Source organism: Gasterosteus aculeatus, chromosome 2 (genome assembly GCF_964276395.1).
Source record: "Gasterosteus aculeatus chromosome 2, fGasAcu3.hap1.1, whole genome shotgun sequence".
NCBI lineage: Eukaryota > Metazoa > Chordata > Actinopteri > Perciformes > Gasterosteidae > Gasterosteus > Gasterosteus aculeatus.
This window is the reverse complement of record NC_135689.1, coordinates 13,702,690-13,718,587: the sequence shown is the minus strand read 5'-3', so window position 1 is coordinate 13,718,587 and position 15,898 is coordinate 13,702,690. Positions and strand designations below refer to the sequence as shown.

Here is a 15,898-nt window from a genome sequence, read left to right as displayed (position 1 = left end):
GCTGAGATAACAAGAGAAGAGAGCTGGAAATAGGACGTGTGCGCCAATGACGGCCATCATAAAGCACACACGTCCTATTTCTCTCACTGCCTCCCCCCTCCAACGCACGCAGAGACTGCATCTTTGTCTGACTGTAAATTGATCTGGTTCAATTCAAAAGCAAAGCCAGCCACTGATGAAAAGACGGTATCCAGGGAAAAGTCAGAACTATGCACGATTCTGCACTGGCTCCAAATATGGGGAGGAAAGATCGTCTGGTGAAAGAAAGAAAGAAAGAAAGAAAGAAAAGAAGAAAAAAAAGGGGGCAGAAGGAGGCTGTGTGGACCATGACAGATATGAAAAATGGATTGCTGGTTGAGCAATAAATGACCAAACATTTTGATGTGGGAGCTCTGTGCGCACATGTTCACACGTGTGTGTAAGTACGTGCGGGAGGGGGGGAGGCATTCGAGCCCAAAGCTTAATCTGATGTTTGCGCCACTATATTACGTCAATATGGTACCACTTAGCTTATTGTTGGCCAACAGAGTGATATTGGTACCTGTTCGCCTGTATTAAGCAGGCCTTTGATGATCCCCTGCTTAGGAGGGGCCAAGGAGGGAGGCAGCTGTAAAAGTTACACAAGTGCAAATCAGTTGGTAGAGTGTTGGGTGAAAAACTGTACAATGGTGTGGTTTTGCACGGCGGCGCTGTATTCAAAATGACGTACAGAATGGAAGCATGCGACGAAGCAGCCAAAGCAGAGTGTTAAGGGGGGAGAAGGTGTGCGCGATTGTGCGCGTGGTATGAAATAATGAGCGAGCGCCGGGGGCACGGTCAGCCGCGATACCGGCGAGCGGCTCCAAGCAAGAACACCACACTTCCCCTTGTAAAAAGCACCAGGGAACATTTCCAGGCAACACTTAAAACGACAACACGGCTTCTTCAGAGTGGGTAAAGAGGGATTACAGAGGCGGAGAGAAAAAAAATGAAAGGAGCACAGAATGAAAGAAAGGATAAATGAAAGGGAGGTGTTTAAAAAAAAGATTTCCCCACATGGTTGCACATGTCCTGCTGCCGTGTGTAATAATCACACAATAAGCATTAGATGTTTTAACCGCTTCTTATTGCAAACTTAAAGTGTGCTGCTATTGTGAGTGAGTTCATAATGCTCCTGTCCTTACGACTTATTGCTTTAAGTGACAGCATGACCAAAAATGACATGAAAACCAAAAGTGGAATAGGGTTCTCTTTCATATTTTATGCACAAACGCTGAAATCCACACACACTTACGCATGCATACCATGCTGCTGCTGTGTGTGCGAGTGTGAGTCTACGTGGGTGCTCTTCCTTTACTACATCAGGCTGGTATCAGTCTAAAGAAATCTTAGAGTAGGAGCAATTCATTGCCTGTTCTCTTGCTCTCTGCAGCAGTTAGTTTCTCCTTTACCTTCTTTCTATTGTTGTATAATACAATATATAAAAGCATATTACTGTGGAAAAATGAAATAGACAAACGGAGGGAAATTAGTCACTGCCGCTTATAAAGGATCCGACTGCGGCATTTGTGTGTTTGTATACGTGAGTGTGTGTAGTGACACAAGGCAGCCGATGTATTGATGTGGTATTTGTGCTGAGCAGCCTAAAGCCATTCCGTCCTCCAATAGTGAGAGTTTGTGTGTGTGTGTGATTGTGTGTGCACTGAAATCAAGCCTGCAGGCAAAGAGGGGACAGCAAGCAACCTCTTGCAGCTGAGAGCAGGTGTGTGTGTGTGTGTCTGTGTGGTGGCCCCGTGGTCCCAAGGGGCCCAGGCTGCTGCAGACATTTATTAACAGGGCAGATTAATAGCAGTAGAAGAAAACATGTGCACAAACATGATAAATATTAATAATAATCAATATCGAGTTACATTTGCCAAATTGAGTTGCAAACATCCCCCGAGGGAGGGTCAGGAGAGGGTGGGGGGGGGGGCAGAAATAGAGCTGCATATCAAACAAAAGAAGAGAGGGACATAAAGAACGGACTGGCAGGTGAAACGACACAGCGAACTGGAAGGACACCATGAGAAAAAAAACAAAAATTAACAAGAAATGTGACTGAGCTAAATGGAACTGATGATAAAGACCAAAACGTCCCTCTGTCACCACCTAAAACCACTATTCAAACGTGGGCCAATCTTCCTGTGACAAAACACATTTAGCAGTGGTCATTTGAAAAGGCTTCATTCATAAAGCAAAGAGCAGTATGTGTTTTGTATATACTTTCTGGAAGACATTTAGTGGGACAGTGAGGAAAGGACCAGAGACAGACAGCGGCCCTCGAAAACACTCACACACACAATGTGCTGCAGCAAAGTCAGTCCAATCCTCTCCACTATGTAAAATGATTCGCAAATCAACTTGATTGTTTCTGTCACGGAGAAGATCAGCGAGGTTGTGTCAATATCTGGAGGTGATGGAAGTCCTCTGGCCATAATTTAGTTTGAAGACGGCCTTAGGGGAAGTTAAATGCGGGGCTCATGAATACAGTCAAATGTATTGATAGAGAACGAAAACCGATGTACGCGCAGATATTGGGACAGAACTGTATTTAGGAACAAACTCTTTGCATGGCTCCTGCGTGTCTTTCTGTCTTTTCTTTGTCTGAGTGTGTGTGTGTGTGTGTCTTTGTGTGCGTGTCTACACTCACTTCTGTCGCAGGTTCATTTAGCAGGCCTCTCAGGAGGCCAGACAAGACAGCCAGAGGAGCAGTACGGCAGACCAAACCCATCCATTCTTATTAACCAGGGAGGAGAAAGGTTAGCTTGTGTGACTCTCTTTGTGCAGTCCAGTGTGCATTTGTGTAATGGAGACATTTATTTTTTAAATATTAGACTGTGACCTTAAATGTGGGGTAAAATCTTTGAATTTTGATACAGCGTCAAAATTGTTTTCACCATTGTTTTTAGTGAAAGAAAGAAGCCTCCACCATTAGCCATTCTAATGAAAGTCTGCAAACAGCTTCAAACGTCAAAACTTTATTCTACTCTCACTTGGACAAACGCAGCATTTCCAGTGGCAAATCAATTGACATCAAAATGACACAAATTACAATTTTAGTGGAATAATTTGGAAAAGTCACAAACGATATTGAATACAGAAATGTGACACGCTGCAGGAAACAGAGTCCCCTTCGTTGATTCTCTACCAAGCTTTAGTCGGGGGAAATCATGTGCACTGCTCATGTGTCAGGGGCCAAAACCTTGCCTGAGTGACATGTGACTGCAAGTGTCCGAGTGTGTGCAACAACCTTTGCCCTGTCTGGTTACTATACAGTAGCTGCATGTCGGAGGTTGTACCGATGTGCTGGAAGGGGGTGATGATATTCACCTCTCCCACTGGAAGCCCCTTCACCCATACATCAGTCCTCTTCTCTCCAGCCTTCTGCTCCTCTCCTCTTATCGCCCACTCCCTCCAGTCATTAGCCAGTGAATTAACGACAATTTAGCGTGCTATTAATCACCCTGACAAAAGTGTTAGCATTGCCCGGCTATGCCGGCATGGGACTGTGTAGGAGGAGGAGGACGGGGGGAGGACGGGGGGAGGGAGGGAGAGCGAGGTGGGTCAGACTAGAGTCTGTGGGATGTGAGAACAGAAGTGAGGATGGATGCAGAGGTACGGAGGGAGTGGATGAGGAGATGAGACAGAGGGAAGTGAGTGCTGCAGAGGAGATGGTGTGAGTCTGTGCCAATGAGGCCTACACAAATTATACAGTAACAAATATGAAATATGTATGATAAGGGTCATGTAAAACTATCTACTCAAATGTCTGAAGCACATTTACAATTCTAGTGATTTCATTTTGCAACATAACCAATGATGTCCGGAGAGGAAGAACAAAAGCAAGGAACTACAGAAAATAACTACACAACTATTTAGCGATAAAACCAACAACAATTATGTCTGCTGTCTACCTAAACTCTTATAACTGCTGAGAGCACGGCTTTGCCTTCCATTGGTCAATCCCTGACTCCTCCCTCCCGGAGTCAGACCCCTGCTGGGAGGCCTGAGCCGTGGACGTCAGGTGGGTCGCAGCCGTCACACGGTCCCGTGTCATCAGGCTGTCATAGTGAATGGATTTGACATGGGAGATATGCTAATCCACTTAGCTTCAAACGCGGCCAGGAGGCCGGTACGCAAAGAACAGAACACACGCACACACACACACATTGTTAAGCAATGTGACACTTTCTATTGTATATAAAGTATATCAATACATTTATATATTCAGGTTCTGTTGGAGTTAGACAAATTAAGGATTGTCAGCTAATTACTCATATAATTTATCAGGAAATCATTTATTATATTCACCTGCTAAAGTTTTGCGGATGGGATGATGCATTTCTCGTTGGTGCCGATTAGAAACCGATCATTTTAAGAACAACCATTTAAAGGGATAAACTCCTTTTACGACATTTCATGGCCTAAATCATTGATCAATGAAAATGTTATTGCAATGTAATTGCAACTCTGAATTAACATCCCTTGAACTGGAAATAAATGAGGAAATGCGTGTGAGTCCAATGACAACTATTTAGAGAATCAATGAGACAAAAACTATACGTGGTTTCAGCTTCTCAAACGCAACGACCTTTTCACAGAAAAGTCTTTGGAAATTACAAATGTATTATGATGATTAAAAACGAGTTGTTTATTGCAGCCCTTCAATCAGCAGAACCAACTCTCTGACTCTGAATCTCAACAAATGCAGAAGGCAAACCAAGTATGTGTCTTTAAATGTATCTGCTGGCAGCGGTGGCATATTTAGCATAAAGGTGCGACACGGAAAAGGTTGACTTAAACACAAACGTTTAAAATAAGAACTACACAAATTCAACTCCACACCACAGTGATCAAAGGCGGCCAGCGAGCAGCCGGGTGTCAGAGTTCAAAACTATCGCGCCACCCAGCCAGATGATATCTCAAACCGATCCATCGTATTCCCCGACCATGACTTCCCCTATTAGGAGCTGTGGCGGTGTTATTACTAATCTGTCCACTATCCCACAGAAACAGGAAGGAAGAGAAGGAAACAGATGGGAAGGCCGGAGAATGGCGAGCAAGGGACACAATGCTTACTGCTCCCTTCCTCCTCCTCCTCCTCCTCATCCCCTCTCCCTCCGTCTCCTCCACTCTGCTTGCTCTCTTGCCGTCCGCAGAGCGAGGGAGAGCGGAGGCTCACAATCAGTCTGACAATGCTGTATACAAGTGGTGGTGAACAATGGAGGCCAACCACAAAGAATTCTGGGAACATGGGCACAGCCTTCTTCTCCTTTGGGTGGCTCCCGCATGCCGGACCCATCGATACACATCGGCGTGCTGAGACTGAGCGGTGCCAGAGAGAGACAGAGAGAGAGAGAGAGAGAGAGAGAAGAGAGAGAGAAATTATAGAGATATGATGAGAGTGCTGCATAATGATATTTGTGGGTGAAAAGGACAACAATCAAACACACACACACACACACAGGCTCAGTGTCAAACCGTACCATAATTAGGCCACTTCATTTACAAAGAACACGCTGTGCGCGTGCGTGACTATATTTGTGTGTTCGGTGGAGTGGGCGGTTGGTTGGAGGAGCTGCAGAGCCGGCAACAACAAGTGCAAGCTGATTTCTTGTAAAAAAAGAAAAAGAAATGTTGAAACATGGAAAGGAGAGAAAAGGAAAGACCGAAAAATGATGGGATTTGAAGAGTGAATGACTTAAACAGAAAGAGAGAGAGAGAGAGAGAGAGAGGCAATTTCGTCCCTCTTTAAGTGTGCAGGGTGTGGGGTGAACGTAGTCCATTTGGAAATAATTGGCTGGTAATTAGGCGGGGGTCGACAGGTCGATTTGGGAACAAATGGCTGTCTTTAGCTCAGGTGGCCCTCCACATGAGATAATGGGACCTTCCCCTCCCACCACCTCTCCTCTCCTCCTCTCCTCAGTTTCCATATCTGCCGGTGTACGTGGAAAAAGCCTTCTGCCAGTTTGCATGTGGACAAACATGATCACTCCCAAAACACAACGAGCACAGAATCCTTTTCTTCTTGTTTTGTGCATGTATCAAATATTTCTAAAGATGCAAAACAATATTTCAAACATTATTGTGTGCGTACATCCGGCAATGTCTCTTTCATCTGACAACACTGTGTGAACGACTGCAGTAATATTTCACACTCTCACAAACGCCATTGCGTCCCATCACAAACAGGATGTTGAGACTTACAGTACAACCCCCCCCGGCCCCTGCGCTTGCCTTGAATTTTGCATTAGTTAAAACATAAAGGTGTTAAACATACAGGATATAATTTACTTGTGGTAGATGCAGCCCTGTTTGCATTTGTATAAATAAAACTTCTTTTTATGCCACCAACCAGTGCCACGCATCGTAAAACTCATCATCTACGTGTGATCTACCTAAACATACCTGAGCTTGTTCTACGAGTCCTGATCCAAGTTAATGTTGCCAGTGTTTAAATGCTATATGTTTGTATTTAGAGATGCTCTCTGTATTTTACTGTGGAGCTGAAGTGCCCAAGTTTAAATGACCCCCACGTTTTACTCAACCTTTACTTAGCTCACGGAACACGTGTTGGAGGCAGACAGATGCTCCCATTTGCTTATGCTGAGCTGTTGTGCAAAGTTAGAATAAATGAAGCCCACTGCAGCGGTCGGAAAAGTCACATAATGGGATTGCTTTGAAAAGTTGTACTGTGTGAATGTGCACACTCAAATATATTCAGAACAAAAGTAAACACAGAAATACAATTGATCCAGCAAGTAAACACTGTGTGTGTGTGTGTGTTGGCTGGTGCAAGCCCCCCAAGTAGGCGCGCTCTTTCTTTCGGTTACTCCCTGTGTCTCCCTCTCCCTCTCCTGTCCTCCTATTCAGCAGCGCCGGGGTCTTGTTTGGCTTCCTGCTGTTTGTGTCCAGACAGGGCCTTGATTTGAATACTGATTCCCCGTTGATAGGACCGCACTTCCGATCTAATTAACTTGTTTTGTCTTTGGCTAAATGGAAACGTCCGAGGGAGGCTGAGAGAAAGAAGGAGAGAGAAAAGAGGAGCAACACCAAACAATGTCACTGATCTTTGCAGGAGACGCGCCGTAAATAACAACAAGTAAATACAAACAGGACGGAGGTTAAGGAAGGACATGCTCTCAGCTCTTTGTGTGCACATCAAAAGGCGCCGCCATTGCTTAAAGGATGCACGTTTATCTTTGAAAACAAAGGGGATATGATGTGAATTCAAAGCATCACTGAAGGTAATGCACGCAGAATACAGGCAGAATGTCCACATCCACTGAGCAGAGCGCTTTCTTTCTTTCTGAGCTCCTCCAAAATGTGATCAAAAATAGTGATTGTCAACATGCTCGTGAGGTTTTAGGGCTGAGTTGCAACTGTGTGGCCATTTTTACACATTTCTCCGTACAGAGAGTTCGGGGGGGGGGGTCATGTTTTATGCTGACTTAATGTTGCCACAGATCAAAACACCATCTCCTTTTGATACAATGTCCAGTGAAATACGTACACAATAGACTTACTTGTTTGTTTTTTTTCATGTCAATTTGATAGTATTTCGAGGCCATTATAAGTCTACATCACATGAATGATCAAAACGAGTGTGCATGTTGTTTCCCTGCTGTGTATTGTCCTCAGGTCCCTTGTGTGCGTCTATTTGTGTTTGCATGTGTGGCCCTTGCAGCTATTTAGCCTCGACTCCGTCATGGAGGGAAACTTCGGCAGACAGGACACCGAAGGACAACAAGACATACAGCGAGTAGGAGACAGAGACGTCACTGTCCACTGGGGGAAGGACGACAACGAAGAGGGAGGCTACTGACCAGAAGAGACAGGAGGAGGGGGGGGGGTTAGATAATGGCTTATGACCCAAAATAAACTGCATAAACAACTGACAGAGCAGCGGAGATGGGCTAAAGGAAGAGGAGGGGGGGGGGGATCAAAGGGGATGTCCGCCGCTGATACCGCACCTCAGATAATGTGTGGCGCAATTAGCGCGCTGTGACGATTTCCATTAGGGCTAATCAAATATTTATACTGCCCTCTGAGCATGTCACACCGCTGCCCCGGCCCTTCATATCAATGTGACAAATGCCTAATGAAAGAGCTGCTGTGTAGACAGTGAGGGGAGGTGGGGAGAGACAGATAGAGAGGGAGAGAGAGCCAGAAAGAAGGGAGGCAGGGGAGGTGTTTGAAGCAGAGTTAGCTCTGTCTCCTTTTTCCACATTTGGTTTGCAAATGTTTAGCCCTCTGTCATCAATTACAAGGCTGGTCGGGTGGCAGTGAGTGGCTATGCGTGTGTGTCGTGTGTGTGTGTGTCTGATGAAACAAGGACGAGGCAGCGCTGATGCTTCCTCACCTAGAGCCATTAATCAAACTGGGCCGGCTGCAGAACCAGTCCAAATTGGGCTCATCAGTCTGGGCATTAAGCAGGCATAAAGGCACAAGGACGGGGAGACGGGGTGGGGGAAGGAGACAGAAGGGAAGAAATACATTTAAATCTACATTATTTTACTTTTATACACCTCTGTAACGCTGTCTTGCCTCCCAAAATAACTAAATTCATGCCTGAACACTAGTCGTCTGTTCAGCACATACAGGCAATTCATCTTAAAGTCTACTTCTCCTGGATTTCAACATATTAAATGAACTGAGTGATATCCCTCATGTGATTTTAAAGGTGGCTTCCACATTTTCTATGAACGGTGGGCCATCAATTTTGTTTTCCGAGAGAGAGAGAGAGAAAAAAAAAAGCACATTAACCATTAGCGGTCAGTGACACAATCAACTGAGGGTTAGGGCTAACAAGATGGGCGGGCCTCTGGAGGTGAGAGGTCAAGTCCCGGCCCGACTGAGAGATGGAGGAGAGTGGTCAGGATTTGAAAGATGAGAAAGGAATGAAGGATGGACCTGGTTGGGTGCTGTGACAGTCTGGGATATGGATGACCCTGCACACCGATGTGACGTAAACAATGAATATACTTTTTAGCTTTTTAGTGGACAACAGCCAAATTAACTTCTAAATGTGTGTTTTGTTCTCTTTACTCAACAGATAGCGTAGAAAAAAAACAGAAAAGTTGTATAATAGTGCAACACATGCATGAAAGTTGCAATATGGCCACAGATTAAGATGCATGAACTAGAAAAGTGTGTGCTAAAACAGCAGGGGGATGACATGCTTTTTGAAATATAACTAAAAATCATATCAATTGGTGCAAACTTCAATGTACAAACAGAAAATTCAATTAATTGTCGTAAATATCCTAAAATGACAGAAGAAAGCGCAAATATTTTTCATAAGCTGCAAAAAGATCAGTGAAGAAAAATGTTGTTTTCGTGAATCGTACATTGACGGTTTCTTAAATGAAGACAACAAAGCAGCTCTCGACATAATGTCGTCGCTATGAGGCAACCGGGCGGCCAAAGCCTGGTAAGCGCTGAGATAGACCTCTCCTTCTAACCTACATAACTCAGGATAACAGAAAATGTCACGATAAGATGCTTCAGCCGGCTAATCTACGGCACAAGCGATAACATTCAGTGGGTGAAACCATGACAGATGGGTATTGATCCTAGTTGTTGAAGGAGGGTGAAATAGATAACTAGACCACTTTATTGATATTGATTGGAGAGTCAAGGGGGGAAATGACTTACCTAACCCTAAAATAAAACCTTGTTGAATTATTGTGCATTCTATGTGGATTGGATTCAGGCTGAACGACACAAACAGGCAGAGGAGCAAATATTTGGTATCATGCAAAGACGAAAACATTCAAACGTAAGTTGGTCGCCCCTCTCTTTAAACACCGACAAAAAGGCGACGCCACAACCTTAAATTCAAACGGAACGCGCACTCTACCCTAATCTGTCACAGCGCCCCACTTCCAACACGCATCCCAGACACTCACACTTGGGCTCATAACTCACCAAAAGCTGACGTATTATATCGCGCGTCTTCTCGCTGCAGCGCAGTCAAACCACAAGTTCCCGGCTACCCATAAACGCTAGTTAAGAATTAACCTTGTGTGTGTGTGTGTGACGGAGATACTAGACGAGCACAGGGGGGTGTCTGGCAGGCCTATCTGCGGCGCTGCGATGCGCTAACGTGAAAGAATGCCAGTGTCAGTGTGACAGAGATACGGGAAGTGCCGGGGGGCGACGGGCCGGGTGAAGGTCGCTGTCGAGGTCAAGTCCTTAAGTGGAGGACACTCGGTTGGGAGATCATTCGTCTTGAAAAAGTATTTGTTGGTATTAGTCTCAAAAGGGTGCACATCGGAACTCAAAGGTGACCTCAAAGCATCTACTCGCTCCACCGCAATGTCTGCACCCACCTCCTCTCTTCTCAAGTCAGTCCCAACTGATCAATGATCTAACCAACAGGAGACGCTAATGTTTTTACTTTTAAACTCAGATCAAGTCACAGCACTGAAAATGAAGTCGTAGCCGCTCATTTCTGTGTCTTCACTCCAAGTGTAGAGCCTCAGGTGAAAGCTCCGTCAGGGTGCAGCCACGAGGGGAGGCGGGGGGAGACGGGGAAGGGTCAATGGGTGCTTGCGTGGGTCAGACATGGGACACTGGAGACGCAACAGACCAGCCTACCTTATGAAGAGGTGATACTGGCGTGGGAGAGGGGTCGTTGGAATGGGTGGCAAAGGGTGGGCATAGTGCGCAAGAGGGTGGGGGGGCTGCAGGAGCCATTAGCACTAAATCTGTTCCATATGACACACACTCACATGGCCTGTCTGGACTTTCTCTTTGTGTCTGTCTGTCGCTCTCCCTCTCGACGATGTGAAGGAGGCGGGGGGGGGAGCCAAAACAGGAGCTCTGTGATCACAGGGTCCAGACCTTGTCACATTGGTGGCTCCCCTTGTCACGCAGACAGTTTTCCATCAAATGCCCGTCTTGATCCCCTCCCTGTCCCTCTTAGCTCCTGCAGCTTGAATATGAACAACACACTGTAGAGGAGGACACCTCCTGTGGGTCGATAAAGCATCCAATATGACTGCAAAGGTCTCAACTGCAAAGACACAGCTACGAAAAAGGGACAACCAGATCCCATGTCAAACCGCAACGTGGTACCTCAAGCGTTTTCAGGGTCAAAGATGTGCGGGTGATTTGCTTAAAATCCACCTTCACTCATCAACTATGCTCCAAGTTACATTCTTTGACATGAAAACTATCCCAACAGCACACTTTTAGTTTCAGTAGAAATGAGCTCAACACAGCGACATAGGCAGCGGGTGGGTGATAAATGGTATGAAATTATCTCCACATTGCTGCTCAATTTTTCTAAATGAGGCCACGTTCAGGTTGTGTACTTCGTTTGTAAAATAGTAAATACTCATTGAAAACCTCTTCACTGGGGCGTCACAAAATGCTAATGGGTGGGTTAACAATCGATTGGTTTGTTTTCCTATCTCTATCGATCTCTTTATTGCTATTTCGTATCACATGGGTGAAAGGTGGGACCACTCTGTAATCTGGCTGCTACACACACACACACACACACACACACACACACACACACACACGCACTCAGGCCTGGATCAGTCCCTCATCTTGCACACCACAGGCCTCACGTCTCCCACTAATCACACACTGCCCCATGCCTCTGCCTGTGAAACAAAAGCAGGCCTTGTCTGACCAGGTCCAGCGCTTGTACAAGAGGCTTAGGGACATTTTTCTCATTTTTGACCAGCTAATATCTTGCAAAAGTTGTCTAATCTCTTTGCGTTTAACTTGAGATTTGTGCGCGCCCCCCCTCTCTCCACATGCCTAACACCTGCCCCTGCTAGGCCCCGACGCATGGTGCTTAACCAGGCCATTTTAATTAGGTTGGATGTGTGTGCATGTGTGTGTGTGTGGGTCAGAATCAAGGCCCCGTGGACTTACAAGCTGATATAATGAAACACAGCAGGTGACGAAAAGATCAGCACTGCTTTGAAATTAACCAACTGAACTTGAAACGCGACTCAACAAAAATGAAAAGGCTCCAATATGTCTTTCCTTATATTGCCTTCTAATAAATCTATATTAGATGTCTACAATTTGCATGACAATATTTGATTACACTCACGCTAAATATGATTACTAAATACTACACTTTAATTTATGTAAATAATATGTAACTTGATGGTATAGTAATTCTACTGCTACCTTTTATCTGTCCAGCATCATGTTCCTTGCTCGGTTGCTTCTTGTAGTTTCTACCGGTTTGTTTTAATTTTTTGGTTTGTTAAAGTTTTTTTTCCTGAATCAAGGAACTAAGTATTGAGGATTTCATTAACTAAATATTTTAAACCTTTTGAGAAAACATTGTAATTCATACAAATATCGCTGACTTGGCTTTGATTATATTTCTGTCTAATGCAATATTTGGACTTTCTTTAGAAATCAACACGATAACTAAAGGTGAAGGCCACTGAATTCAGTCTATTCTCCTTTTGCTGCTTAAAGCCTGAAAGGGACCATGGATACTAAAGCCAGATAAAGCGCTCGGAGCTGCAGTGCAACTACAAACCAATTCTCTCAGGCAAGGGAATAAAGGCTACCAGGGTTACAGGAAGTACAACCAAGTTGGAGACTGACAAAGAGACACAGAGAGGAAAAGAGAGGAGGAAGGAGAAAGGGAAGAAAAGGAAGAAGAAGGGTCGCTTTTCAGAACTGAGGGAGCGAGGCTGCTTTCCGTGCCAGCTCCGAGCGTGCTGACGGCTGTGATTTCTAACAGGCTTTAAAGAGGGTCATTTTACGTCTGACTTACTATCTCTCTTCCTTTATTCTCATTCCTTGTGCAATTCTGTCTGCTACGCTATCACGCTGTCTGTATGTGCACAAGATTGGACGTGCGTATTGAAGAGCTGTGTGTTGACAAAAGACCTTTTTATAAATCTTTCAAATGTTGTTGTTGTTGTTTTTTACCCCTTGTGTGTGTGTGTTGTGAGCCATGTTTGGGTATCGGGGCACTACCCGCTTCACAACGGCTGCTGACTAAAACAGTAGTTCAGCTGTCATAGTATTCCCAGTCAATATGTAAAATGAGACAAAGATAGTGAGGACAGAGAATCACAGAAAAAAAACTGGCATGGATGGACATCTCAGCCAGTGAGACAAGCTCAGCTGCCTCTCTCTCTTCTAAGTGAGCGTTTGATCTGAGACCTTATAAGGCATTATTTCACAAAACAACTTTATACACACAAACACACACAGGCATGCAGAAGCGGATACCAGTCAGCTTAAGTGGCAAGAAAAACCATAGACACAACGCATGAACAGGACACGGTTGTCAAGGAAACACACATTTTAAGCCTTTCAGGTTAAGAAATAATTGAGACGCGTGGTCTCGGTTATAATGAAAACTTTCAGCATTACGCAGTAACGTACTGGTTGGTAAAAGAGGGCTGCATCGGTAGAATTAATGCATAAAGTGAATACACTGACTCCCTCAAAGCTCTGAGTAAACTTCATAGCTCAACAGGAAGCTGATGCCATAGAGCACTGAGTTTAAACTTCCCCACATCCAGAATTCTTATATTCGATCAAACGCATATTAGCTAAAGCAGCCATTACAACTTGCTGTCTTGGCTTTGCCAAAAATGACATAATCTCCTGTCAAATTAAGAAGTGAGATGATGGCTTGACTAGGTTCTTCCTTCTGAGGTCCCGTCGAGAGTTTAATCCCAAAGAAGTCAAACTGATTCCAGAACAGCACTTAAACTCTCAAGAGCTTTACTAACATCCGTATCACAAGGATGAGGCGCCGTAGCCGTCAGTCGTTCCCCTCCAAAGAGCTGCCGCAAGTGGAATCAGGTAAACTCGGCTCTGGGACAACACGAGTGAGTGCTTAAGTTCACGGACTCAAGCTAACCGCTTTATTGCCGCTCCTCCATCTTTCCCTGTAACACAGGTTAACTTCTCTCTGAGCTCCGTCGGGCCAAACGGTCCCTTCAGAATAAAAATACAGGGTTCTTTTTTTCCTCAGCTTGGGAAGTTGGCGGACTGCGGCGGCAGACATTCTCGTTCTGTTGCTTCATGTTTTTGGCAGCGGGCGGCGTACACTTGACTGGCTGCCTAAGAGATTTCTAAATAAAAAGTGTTTGAACTATTTTGGGGCCAGATATGTTTTAAACCCCCCTTGAGCTCAATCAGACGGTCAACAATAAAAGAAGGAGCGTTGGAGATAAATGAGTGGGGAAGCTGGGTAAAGAATGAGCGATTCTTGAACCAAACACTCTCATAAAGTCCCTTTTTGTATTTCAGCGTTCACATTGTGTGCATGTGCTCGTGCGCATCTGCATGCCTCAGCAGGGCGCTCGTATATTCAGGGTTTGCAGGGGGCACTCGCCGCAAGCTTTTCTGATTAGAGCCATAATTAAAAGCTGTGTTAATTGGTGTTGTGGCCAACACTGGCCACCCAGTTCATTAAGGACCTCCATTCCCCTTCTGCATGCTAATGAATGGTGAAAGAACGAGCATTATCAATCGGCTACACCCAGGGGACAAGTCAAGTGTGAAGGAGAGAGGCTGAGAGAGAAACGGAGCCCAACTAGGGAGAAAGGGAGCTCCCTCTATATTGATCAAGTTGATCCCTTTGTGGTCAATGTTTATATGCAAAGATATGTTTAATGGGAATGAAGAAAGACCAGAAGAGGGGAGAAGTTAATTCAGTAAACATAACAAAACATTGCTGAAACTGGGAATACAGCCAATTGGATTCTGAGTAAATATTAATAATAGAATATAACATACATTTCACACTCATGTTTTAGTGACACTTTGGTGTAAAATTGGTCATATGTGCAGAATATCTGCTGTTGATCTCATATTTGTTTCTGTATCAGTCTCACACACAGAAACAGAACAGTCCTCTCTGACCCCCGTACACAGTAATTAAAAGCAATTCCTTAAATCAAAATAGTTCAAGTCCCTTAGCATGAAAGCTACAGCTAATAGAAGGATTTCCCAACTGGTTACGGTGGTTTAAACTATGGGTGTGCTCGCTAATTGGTCTCCAATATACACCAGTATCAACGGGAGGTAAAGGAGTACTTGGTCTATTCTATTGACAAACTCCAAATCTCCATCGGATTTAGCCAATAGCAAAGCAAGTGCCAAGTTACCGGCACTCTCATTATCACCCATTACCCCAGATTAAGATCCAAGAAACAATTGGTTGTTTTTCACAATTACTGTACAAAGGTACTTTCCACAGTTTATCTGAGAGCTCAAACGTGTGATGCTGATAATGAGATCTTTTCTTTGCCTGTTCCACCTCACATCTTTCACCATTCTGATGTGTTGTTGGTTCCAGAAGAGCATAATTGCTACTTTTCTGCCAAACAAGCGTGGCTGCTAAAAGTGTCACATGATCATTAATAACCTCTGCTGTGATGTTGTTTACGCTTAGTCTCTCTCTCTCACACACACACACACACACACACACACACACACACACAGAGGACCAAATACAGGTAAAGTGAAGATAATGTTTTCTGGCAGTGATAACAAAAAGGGCTGGTAACGACGCGGTAACAATGCTGACAGATTTGTGTTTTAAGTGCAGCTCGGCCAGAGAATAGCTGGTTTAAGATTGATGAAGCTCCTTGTTCTCTGCAACGTTTTCTAGACGAAGTGAAGTGATGTAGCTCAGAGCGTTTTAGGTGGTGTGACTTCTGTGACAGACTCCATTTCAATGCTATTCATGTGGATTATGAAAAATAACTGAAAAAAAATATTTAAAATATTTTAGAGTGAAAAAATGGAATTTGGTGGCAAATGCTCCAACTGCAGTCAGATGCAGCGCAGTCTATAACTCCTCGACGCCAATATTTACCGGGACGACCATTAAGACCTCGTTTTCCACATCAATTTCCTGCCCTTC

The 15,898-nt window shown here is 44.6% G+C and overlaps 1 protein-coding gene across 14 annotated transcripts in view; it reads right to left on the bottom strand.

Annotated features, from left to right (window-relative positions):
• Nucleotides 1-15,898, bottom strand: part of prdm16 (PR domain containing 16) — a 155,110-nt gene that overhangs the window by 107,229 nt on the left and 31,983 nt on the right. The window contains exon 1 of one of the 14 annotated variants that reach the window (XM_078084025.1): nucleotides 9,949-10,054. The exons of the other annotated variants lie outside the window; for them this stretch is intronic. The gene's annotated coding sequence lies outside the window, so the exon portion shown is untranslated. Of the gene's footprint in view, nucleotides 1-9,948; nucleotides 10,055-15,898 lie in introns of those variants that run through there. 14 annotated transcript variants of the gene reach the window in all.